This window comes from Oryctolagus cuniculus, chromosome 13 (assembly GCF_051225735.1).
Source record: "Oryctolagus cuniculus isolate XC-2025 breed Fujian yellow rabbit chromosome 13, ASM5122573v1, whole genome shotgun sequence".
Taxonomy (NCBI): domain Eukaryota; kingdom Metazoa; phylum Chordata; class Mammalia; order Lagomorpha; family Leporidae; genus Oryctolagus; species Oryctolagus cuniculus.
The window spans coordinates 16,450,909-16,461,287 of NC_142879.1; the positions used below are offsets into that span (position 1 = coordinate 16,450,909).

A 10,379-nucleotide genomic window follows, 5' to 3' on the forward strand; every position below is an offset into this window, starting at 1 on the left:
CGAACACTGAGTCCTTATTCTGAACCCCGTGGTGCGCTGAGTTAGTGGCCCGAGACCCTCGTCCTAGACCACACATGGCATGTGTCCTTATTCGTTATTTAAAATCCCTTTGCTTGTATTTGCATTGGAATCATCATTGCCTTTCTTACTAACACTTCCCAGCCTCCTGCTGCTTCTACACAGAGATCATAACAAGATTGACAATGTGCACGTGCCTCCAAAGTCAAGGCCGGGGCCCAGGTAAGCCGCCACACATGACACCAGCATCCTCCATGGGCCCTCGTTCGAGTCCCAGTTGCTCCACTTCTGAACCAGTTCCCTGTTGCCTTGGAAAGCAGCGGACTAATGGCCCGAGTGCTTGGGCCCCTGCATCCACGTGGGAGGCCTGGAAGGAGTTTCAGGCTGCTGGCTTCAGCCTGGCCCCATTCTGGCTGACGTGGCCATTTGGTGAGTGAACCAGAGGATGACAAAACTCTTTCTGTAACTCTACCTTTCAAATAAATATTTTTAAAAAATTACCAATACAGATCATCTCTAAAATTGATATTAGGGTTGTAGTCCAGATCTCAAGCAAAATCATTGAAGTTGGAATAGGATTTTTGTTGTTTACTGAAAGTGAAAAACTTTCTAGAACATTCCCGCTCTTTCAAAAGAATAAAGGACCCATCTGCCCCCTAAGAGGAGAGGTTGATAACCTTATTTCAGAAAGGAGACGAGAGAAGGGGCCAGGACCGGGCCGGGGGTTGCCGCAGGTCACTCACAAGACAGCCAGCTGCAAGTTTACAGACTAAATCCCGACGCTAAGAAGGTTCGTGTCTTTCGGTACAGGTACCTCGGCCGTGAGCGGGAACCCAGGCTGACAGACAACACGTGGTACAGGTACCTTGGCCGTGAGCTGGGAACCCAGGCTGGCAGACAGCACGTGGTACAGGTACCTCGGCCGTGAGCGGGAACCCAGGCTGGCAGACAGCACGTGGTACAGGTACCTCAGCTGTGAGTGGGAACCCAGGCTGACAGACAGCACGTGGTTGTGGCGAGGACAACTCCACCCCTCACCTGCAAGGGTACTCAAGCAGTTCACAGGAGTGCAGTTCAAAGGCAAGTTTACGTCAAGACCAAACATTTGGCACCCATACACGCGAGGGGTCTTCAAAAACTAAGGGAGATGTGGATCATAAGACCATGCAGCGATTTTTTATTTTGGTGCAAAAAATTTTTTAAACTTCTGATTCCATTTTCCCCCCAAACTTTTGGAAGTACCCTCATATTTCACCAAGCACTGTTCACAGCAGGATGACCCCCAGATCCCTGCGCCATGTTATAAATGTTTTTATGGATACGTCCTTTGCCTCTTACCTTCTAGGATGCTACAATTACCTCCCCTGTGTTGCCTTTCCCTACCTTGCACGGTCCCCTCCTTTCCCGGTCTGGTTCTGCTCCTGGTCATTCCCGCCAGCCAGTGCAGTGTTGCCGGGTGTGTCTGTCCCCAGCCCAAGGACTCTGCAGCATGCAACTGTCTCTTCCCACAGTGTTCATGGGCGTTCTTGGGGCTCAACATTTGACGCCCCCAAAAATGCACGAATAAAACACCTGTAGGTTGGGTCTGGGTCATCGACAACTATACAGTTATTTAACAAGCCTCCCCACTGAGCAGTCAAGCTTACACCAATGATGACAAACGACAGCCAGCTAATGACCACAGTCATTCACTGTCTTGTTTAAAGATATTATTTAGCAAAGTCAAGGTTAAAGCCATGTAACGGGACAAAGAAGGGGTGACAAGGCAGGACCTGCATCGTACTTTCAACTACTCCATGTTCATCTGAACATTTACAAATTTTCCCTTTGTAACAGCTTTAAAATACCTCAGTAAAAAAACTTTTTCAGAACCTTTAGCCAATGTGTTTTTTGCTTCCTCAAGTAATGTTAGATTTCTGAATATGGACATTTTAGGGACAACAGACCACCCTTCTCATGACTAAGAGCAGCGTCCTACGTGCTGTTACGTCATTCACACTGGATTTCTCCAAAAGAGGCCTTCCTTTGAAGTCTCTCCCAGTGTAGCCATGCCCTGAACTCGGGCAGAGGGTCAGGGCCCCCGGGGAAGTCGAGGGCCAGCAGCCCTGTGACCTGGGTGGGGACCGGGCCACCTGTGCTTTATCGTGGAAAAAGGTAAAAAGAGAAAAGTTCTTTTGAGAAGCATGGGAGCGGAGTTCCACCTGCCCTCCTTGTAACTACCCTGCACCTTCGAGGCAGGCAGGCAGGCCGGCCCAGGATTTGTAATAGCTCCCCAGACCCACCCGGCGACACAGGATGTTTGCAGACTCCGGGAGGGGACGGTCGGTGTGCCCCGCAAACCACCCATGTCCTGTAGGCGCAGGATCTCAGCAGATTAATATGTAACCATGCAAGTGCGAGAAATAATTTCACAATCGTCGCGGCGATGTGCAGACCCCTTTAGGCGGGAAGTGATCAACGGCACGGCTCTTCTACACGCTGACGTACTCATTCTTTCTCTTCAGATTCAAGCCGTTCCACGAGGTAACCAAAAAAAATACAGCAAAAGCAGCCAGCTCGCCCACAGTTCTCACATGCTTTACATAACCTCAAAATATGTGGCTTATTAATGAGTTCCCAGCCTCCTCCATGAGCCCCTTTAATAGCATGACACTCCTTAACTGACAGGAGTCAGGCCATCTCGCCTGGTGCTCGCCGCCTTTATGGTATTTAATATAAAGATAGAACAGTATTTATATGCCTCACAATAAGAGAATAGATTGTTTTAGGGTTATACAGCCTCGGTGTGATAAAGAAAGAAGCAGCCTTACAAAATGATAAATATTTTCATTAAAAAACTTTAAAACTAAAAGTTCAAAGATATGTTCTCCTCTCTTATTTCTTGTCAAAACATGACTTAAGACCCAAAACTAATCTACTTTCAATCTTATTCCATATTTCAGCGCTGTCATAGTACTCAGCAGAGAGTATTGGAATACGATCATTTTTTATTTTGTTGATGTTACCGACAGCTTTATTTCACAAAGCAATCTTACACTATGTCTACCAGCGGCAGGGCAGAGAGGTCAAATAGTCTATCCTTACAGGTAGAGAGCTTATTAAATGGCACGTCTATTAAACCCGGTGGACAACATAAAGAAACATTCCAGCCAAATACTTTTAACATAGTTCAATGAAGATATGGCTCAAAAGGGTAGTAAATAATTTAAATGGAGACCAAAAGGGGATTTGTTCTATTTTTTACTAGCATCCTCAAAATTATATTTCAAACAAAGTGGCTAGAACACAGAGAAACAAAACCCGCCGAGAACAGCGCCCAATTTTACAGACCTCATGTTCTCGAAATTTCGCAAGTGTGAAGGCGGTGGTACTCCCACCGGAACCCACACGTTAACGAATCAGCAAGTCTATTATAAGCCTCATTTAAAATAATCTGGGCATAAGTAGAATGTAACTGTGAGCCGAGATAAAGTCTTTTTAAAAGCAATCCTCCTGACGTCCGTTTTCTTGTCGTTTAGGAAGAGAGTGAATTTTTAAATTCTGTTTATGACAGCACCAATCCAAGACGAAACTTTACTCCTGAGAAAACCCACACCAGAGGAATAGAGTGGAAAGAATATGGAACATAGCTTTTACTAACTGCACATTGCCTAAATGTGACCACAAATGATTAGGAAAAAAATGCACGTTCAAGCATGGCTGGGACTTTTTCTTCTCAGACACCCCTCCTAGGTCATCAACGAGCACAACAACCACAAAAGTCAAACTTACCATCCTTTTAGTCACCTTTTCCCTATATACGTTTAGCCATATTTACCAAAAAAAAAAAAAAAAAAAAGGACTCTGTGGGGGGGGGGGGCGGGGGGGGAGCGGAACAGCTTGATTTCTTAACCTCACATGCAAAACTGTGCTTCTCAATCCAAATCAGAAAGAGGACTAGCAACTTTTTAAGAAGTTTGTCATCAAGATTAGATCTCAATTTTGAAATTGGGTCCCTGGTCTCTCACCAGGCAATATAAAGCACTTGGTCCAGGGTTATCAGCAGGTCCCCCCGCAAGGATAATTAATAAGACACGGAAACATAAAACACGAGTTGTTGAAGTTGACAGCCGCCTCCCCGGCAGCTCCTCCCCAAGTGCACTGGCCTTGCTTCGGTCTCAGTAAATCATCTAATTCAATGTATTTGCACCCAATCATTTTTTAAAGTCACAATCTTTGCAGTGTCAACTTGTCAAGGGTCAAAGGGAAGCACAGGCGAGATTCCCAAATCAATCTGCTTGTAGAAACTGTCTCATTTCATTTCAAATTACCTGCCGTGGTGCAAGCGGCGATGGACAAACGGCCTTCCTCCATAAAGCATGACAGCGCGGCCTGAGCTCCGAGATCACTCATGGGGGCCAGTCCCGCCGCTCCTGTCATTAAGTACTTTTACACGGCTGTGCGGGGTTAAGTGATCTTGCAGGGCAGCCGCAGATATAAATACTGCTCGGACAGTTTCGTGTCAAGAGACGACAACTCTGGGCTTCAAACTCCCCAAACCCAAAAGGACGGTTGTGGATACAAGAATTAAGGTACTTTTGTACCATTCCTGGAAGTCGGGCCTTTACCCATGTTTTCCACAAGCGACCCCGTAGGAATCCAATTCACAATTCAGGGGTCGTGCATCTGCACCATGCAACTCCTAGATGGCGTTCTGAGGGTAACAATAACCTCCGACGTTCAGAGAGCCACCCTTCCAGAGGTGTTCCGGCTGGCATCTGTCCTCTCGATGCTGCCTGGACCGTGAATACACTGTTGGTGTGAGCCTTGGGCATCCAGAACTTGCGACCAGTAGAAATATCAGAGACCTAAGCTGACCATAGTAACCAGGACATTCAGGTACAGTATTTTGTGAACAAGAGTCATATCAGGGGCTGGCACTCTGGCGCAGCAGGTTAAGCTACTGCCTGCAACACCAGTATCTCCCACTGGGACACCGGTTCGAGTCCTGGCTGCTCCACTTCTCATCCAGCTCCCTGCTAATGTACCTGGGAAGACAGTGGAAGATGGCCCAAGTAGTTGGGCCATCTAGAGGGAGTTCCAGGCTCCTGACTTCAACCTGGCCCAGTTCCATTGTGGCCATCTGGGGAGTGAACCAGTGGATTGGAAAATCTCTCTCTCCCCCCCTCTATTTCTGTCACTTGGCCTCCTAGATAAATTTTTTCAAAAGTCATAATATAAGAAATAAGAAAATCATCCCATTGCCTTTCTGGTGCTCATTCGTAGAAGTAAACACTGTAACATCTAAACACAATAAAATATTTTTAAATGTTTATTCTGCATCAGACACTACCCTAAGTGCTTCCCACGCATGACTCCTATAAATCTCACAACCTAATGAGGAACCTATTTTCCACCCCAGCTCATAGGTGAAAAAGCTGTGGGCCAGAGCAGGTGACAACGCGCCCCAAGTCACACAGCTGGTGGAGACGGAAAGCTAAACAAAGGCCGAGTCTCAAACAACCACGCTCAGCTCTGGTGCAACACCGGCCCCACTATGCCACAGGCCCCTGGGAAAAACCTGCCTGCTCGGCCCACAGAACACTTGCCACACGCACTGGCTTTGCGTTAACATGCACCGCGTCAGCTGTGTGCAAATGCAGGCCGGACGGCTCAGGAGGGTCCCTCTCAGAGCCAGGTGAGTGCGCTGGAGCTGACACCCAGGTGCACCTGGGAAAGGGAAGACTTTCTCTGGAAGGGAAGAGGGCCCTGAGGCTTTGAAAGGAATCCAATTCACAATCCTCAGTGCCCCGGGGAAATACTGGGCTGGGTCTCAGTTTCTACCCCTATTCACAGCGGGAGCTCTCTAATCTCACTTCCGAAGGCCACAGCTCTCCAGCCTCAACTCCTCTGCCTTACAGGGGACACGGCCACCAAAGCTGGCGCATTCCGCCCTGGGATTCGCCTTCCCAGCTCACCCATTAGAAGATGCATCTCAGGCAATGCCACCACCCCGTATCGGCACAGTTTCCAATCCCGCTCCTTGCTGGTGTGCCTGGGAAGCAGCCCCAGCAGATGGCACAAGTGCTTGGGCCCCTGCCACCCTTGTGGGAGAGCCGGATGGAGCGCCAGGCTCCAACATGGCGCAGCCCTGACTATGGAAGCCATTTGGGGAGTGAGCCAGCAGATGGAAGCTCTGTCACTCTTTCAATAAATAAATTTTAAAGTGCCAGTTTTACAATATCAGATATTTTTGCAAGAACAATTTTCAAGTGTCCACTAAAATACCAAGGTGCAAGTCACAACCTCTTAATGGGAATCTCACGGACTTGGTTTTCAATGATTCAATCAAGCAAGGTAAAGAGTGCATCAGGCCGGCACCTCGGCTCACTAGGCTAATCCTCCGCCTTGCGGCGCCGGCACACCCGGTTCTAGTCCCATTCGGGGCGCCGGATTCTGTCCCGGTTGCCCCTCTTCCAGGCCAGCTCTCTGCTGTGGCCAGGGAGTGCAGTGGAGGATGGCCCAAGTGCTTGGGCCCTGCACCCCATGGGAGACCAGGATAAGTACCTGGCTCCTGTCTTCGGATCAGCGCGGTGCGCTGGCCGCGGCGGCCATTGGAGGGTGAACCAACGGCAAAGGAAGACCTTTCTCTCTGTCTCTGTCTCTCTCTCTCACTGTCCACTCTGCCTGTCAAAAAAAAAAAAAAAAGTGCATCAGGCAAAATTAGGAAAGACGGGCAAGACTGACAAAGTAAAAACTACCTGTAATCACATCACAAGAGGTAACAAAAATAGCAGCTTTTTGTCCATGACTCCTTGAAAATCTATATATTAAAACTGGCAACTCAGGTTCAAGGCCAACTCCTGGTTCTCGCTTGCAGATGACGCCTTTGGTTTTCACACCACTGCACAGTCCCAATGCCTTTCAGACAAGTTTTCTCTTCCAGCTTTACCAAACTTGAGTAACCGGGGATGGCGGTACATCCCAGTGCTGCAAGTGAGGTGTGAGGTGCAAGAAGTTAAGCCAAAGTTCAACGCCAAGTTCAGCGCTCCTGCTCTCCTCTGAACGACGCAGCCTCCAAAAACAAATGCAACAGGCAACAGTCGTTGAAGTCAAAAAGGAGTATTTAGCAGAGCTGCCAATGCCAGGATCATGGCGTACAGTTGATTCTAGTGAAGAAGGATCTGCTAGCCAAGGGTGCCTTTGATGTTAGAATCTCTAAAAGAAACCAGGCTACTCCATCCTTGGAAGTGTTAAGCGTTCTTTCTGGAAGGTGCTACCCAAGCTCCAACATGCTGTGTCCGAGAACGCACGGCAATGCTGCCCGCTCCCGTCCAGCCAGGGACTGGCAACACACAGACAAAGGCTCAAAGCCGAGAAGCAGCATACTAATGATGAGAGCTGCACCAGGCGAGCCAGACGCTCAAATGGCCACCACGCGGGACAAAGGAGCCGTCACGGTGGAGACAGGCATTCATGCAGGCAGCCGGCGCAGTAGTGGGTGCCTGTGTGCTGGCGGTGTCCTGCACTCCGGGGACACAGCCAGGGCTCAGGCCAGGCATCCTGGCGTGGTGCAAGGAGCATCAGAGACAAGCAGACTCCTGGGAACCCAAAGCCCAGCTCACCTTGCACTTGCTGAATTATGTGGGTGCTTCAGACACGTCACCGGACAGGCAACTACAAGACAAATTTACTGGGGGCAGCATTGTGGCGCAGGGGATTAAAGCCACTGCCTGCTACCCCCGCATCCCATAGAGGCACCAGGCCACGTTCCTGGCTGCTCCACTTCTGATGGAGCTCCCTGCTAATGCACCTGGGAAAACAGAAGATGGCCTGAGTGGGAGACCCAGATGGAGTTCTAGGCTCCTGCTCTCAGCCTGGTCCAGCCCCAGCTTTTGCAGTCATTTGGGGAGTAAACCATAGGATAGCAGATCTCCGCCTTTCAAATCAACCTATAAATCTTTCAAAAAAAGAAAGATTAGGAAACATGTTCACAGAGGGAGAATTTACTGCTTCAGGCGCTGGGGGAGCCGCCCCACATCGCACGGAAGCCTCGCAGTTCAGAGCCACGACTTTGACACAGCGACTCATCCCAGACCTACAGGTGTCAAGGGGAAGAATCAGCATTGCAGTCCAGGGAAGCTTGTGCTTAGAGACACAAACGCACCCCTGCCCGTCTGCTCCCCACGTCCCCAGCACACCCCAGCCCTGCACTCTCCTTCCCATGCAATGTTTAGCCCAGGTTCTAAGGGAGGAGGTGGACAACGAGGACTTGGGGTTCTGTAGGGCACCAGCCCTCGTCACACCCCCTCGGGGCTCCCGTTGCGTCCTTCCTCTGACAAGGACACTGCTTGCTGACCCCCGCGCCAGACCCTGAGTCCCTCAACTGAATCCATGCTAATCTCCTCCAAGGTACAGTGCTTACGTTAGCATTTGAAAGGCGGGCCTAGGGGCTGGTGTTAAGGGCCACACACACACACCCTGGGAGGCAGCAGTTGATGGCCCAAGGACCTGGGTCCCTGCCACCCACCCGGGGGACCTGGGCTGAGTCACAAGCTCCTAGCTCCAGCCTGGCCCAGCCGCAGCTGTTGCGGGCACTGGGGCCGTGAACCAGTGCATGGAAGTTCCGTCTCTGCCGCACCGCCTTTCAAATCTGAAAAGTGAAAGCAGATAAATGGCACGCGACGCCCCTAGTTCTTGGTTGTGACCGTGGGCGCGTCGTCAGCCAGAACCCCCGCTTGTCTCGTGGGTGCGGCATCTGGACACACACGTGCACACGTCCCTCGCCGTCAGCAGTCCCGGGGCCCTGCCTGCGAGCCCCGTGTGGAGGACACAGCCCTCCCCCACCACCAGGCGACTCTGAAAGACACTTCATAGCCGAGGACCCCGATCACTGACTCTCCAAACCCGACACCTGGAGAGGGAAACGGGACACTAGCGACCACGATCCTGGGACAGCAGACGTAAGCAAAAACATTCCCGGGGAAACCGGACGCAGTCATCTTCCCGAGGGCTTCTGGCAACGCGGGCGCAGTACCCTCCCCCAAGATGGTGCGCACCTGCCCCACATCCGCTCCCCACACAGGTGGAAGCCGCTGGCTCCCCAGACTACAGCGTCAGCCCCGGTCGCCCGTGATTCCGCCCACGCGCTTTGGGCACTCTTCACATTCTTCTGTGAGCTGGCATGGGGTGGGGGCCTTCTCCCCACCAGCAAGCGAGCCGCCAGTACTGCAACAGACCCAACTTGGGGGGGGGGCTCCAGCTCCCCAGAGACGGTGCCAGGGCTCAGTGCCACACCTGCCTCTGCCCATCGCCAGCCCCCAGGAGGGTTCACCTGTGCTTTGGCCTGACCAGCTACGTGAGTCAGGGTTCCAACCACCTTCTCCTCCGACTCCGGGAGTTTGCTGGTGTGTGGCCTGCACAACTCGGGGATACATTTTGCCTGTTCCATGCAAAGAATACGATGAACACTCAGACAGGAAGGAGGCACAGAGCTCGGGGTGGCAAGAAGGGTGCCCCTTCCAGGAGCCCCCTAAACGCTCAGCAGTGCAAAACTCTCCAAACCCTGACCTCGGGAAGGCTAGGTCAGCGTGACTGAGTCTATCATTGGCCTTTGGTAATCACCCTCCCCTTCATCCATGTTCTGCTTCCAGAAAGTTCTCTCCCCTCTCCAATCCAGGCTGACCAGCCCCCTTCTGAAGGCACCACTGCTGTCAACTCTCAGTCGACCTATTAGCACACAAAAGGACACTTAGGGCTCGGAGATACCAAGAGTTTTAGGAAGGAGGCAGGGGACAAAGACCAAACAGATACAGCACAGCACGGCACAGGCTTGTGAGGCAGCGCCACCCTCATCTCCACCTGAGCCTGGAGAGGGCACAGGGGCCACGCACAGAGGCTGCTCCTGGAGATCCCAGCCATCCAGTAAGGGTGACGCGATTCACTGCATCCAATTAACTGCAGCCGTGACTCCAAAGCGGGGTAACAGCCAGGAGTGGGGGGCCTACCTCGCTCAGGTGCTCTTTGATTGAAGACACAGATAATAACTCCAGGATGCGTCGCGGCGCCATGTGTCCGAATCCGCTCCCTTCCCACAACCCTCTCCTTCCCATTCTAGGAAGGGGCCATCTGCTGTATTTAACCAGAACTGGAGTCACCTGGGCCTCCCCTGGCTGCACCTGGATTTTGTGCTATTACTCTATCCACTCACCGTGGCCAGAGAATGGAAGGAGACTTTAGCCAAAGTCAGCGGGATGGAGTCGGCTCCACCAGGAATGTGGGGGGACAAGGAGACTGTTCCCTGCTGTGGCAATCGGCTCTCTGGGGGCCACCCTGAGCCCGCCTCCCCGGGCAGCCCCTGCATCTGAAAATGAATGCAATGT

The 10,379-nt window shown here is 51.4% G+C and overlaps 1 long non-coding RNA gene across 1 annotated transcript in view; it reads right to left on the bottom strand.

The window, feature by feature from the left end:
• LOC108178227 (uncharacterized) overlaps positions 1–10,379 on the bottom strand; it is a 138,320-nt gene extending 127,941 nt beyond the window's left edge. Inside the window, exon 1 of the long non-coding RNA XR_011381249.2 lies at positions 10,005–10,379. This is a non-coding gene — a long non-coding RNA (uncharacterized LOC108178227). The remainder of the gene's footprint in view (positions 1–10,004) is intronic.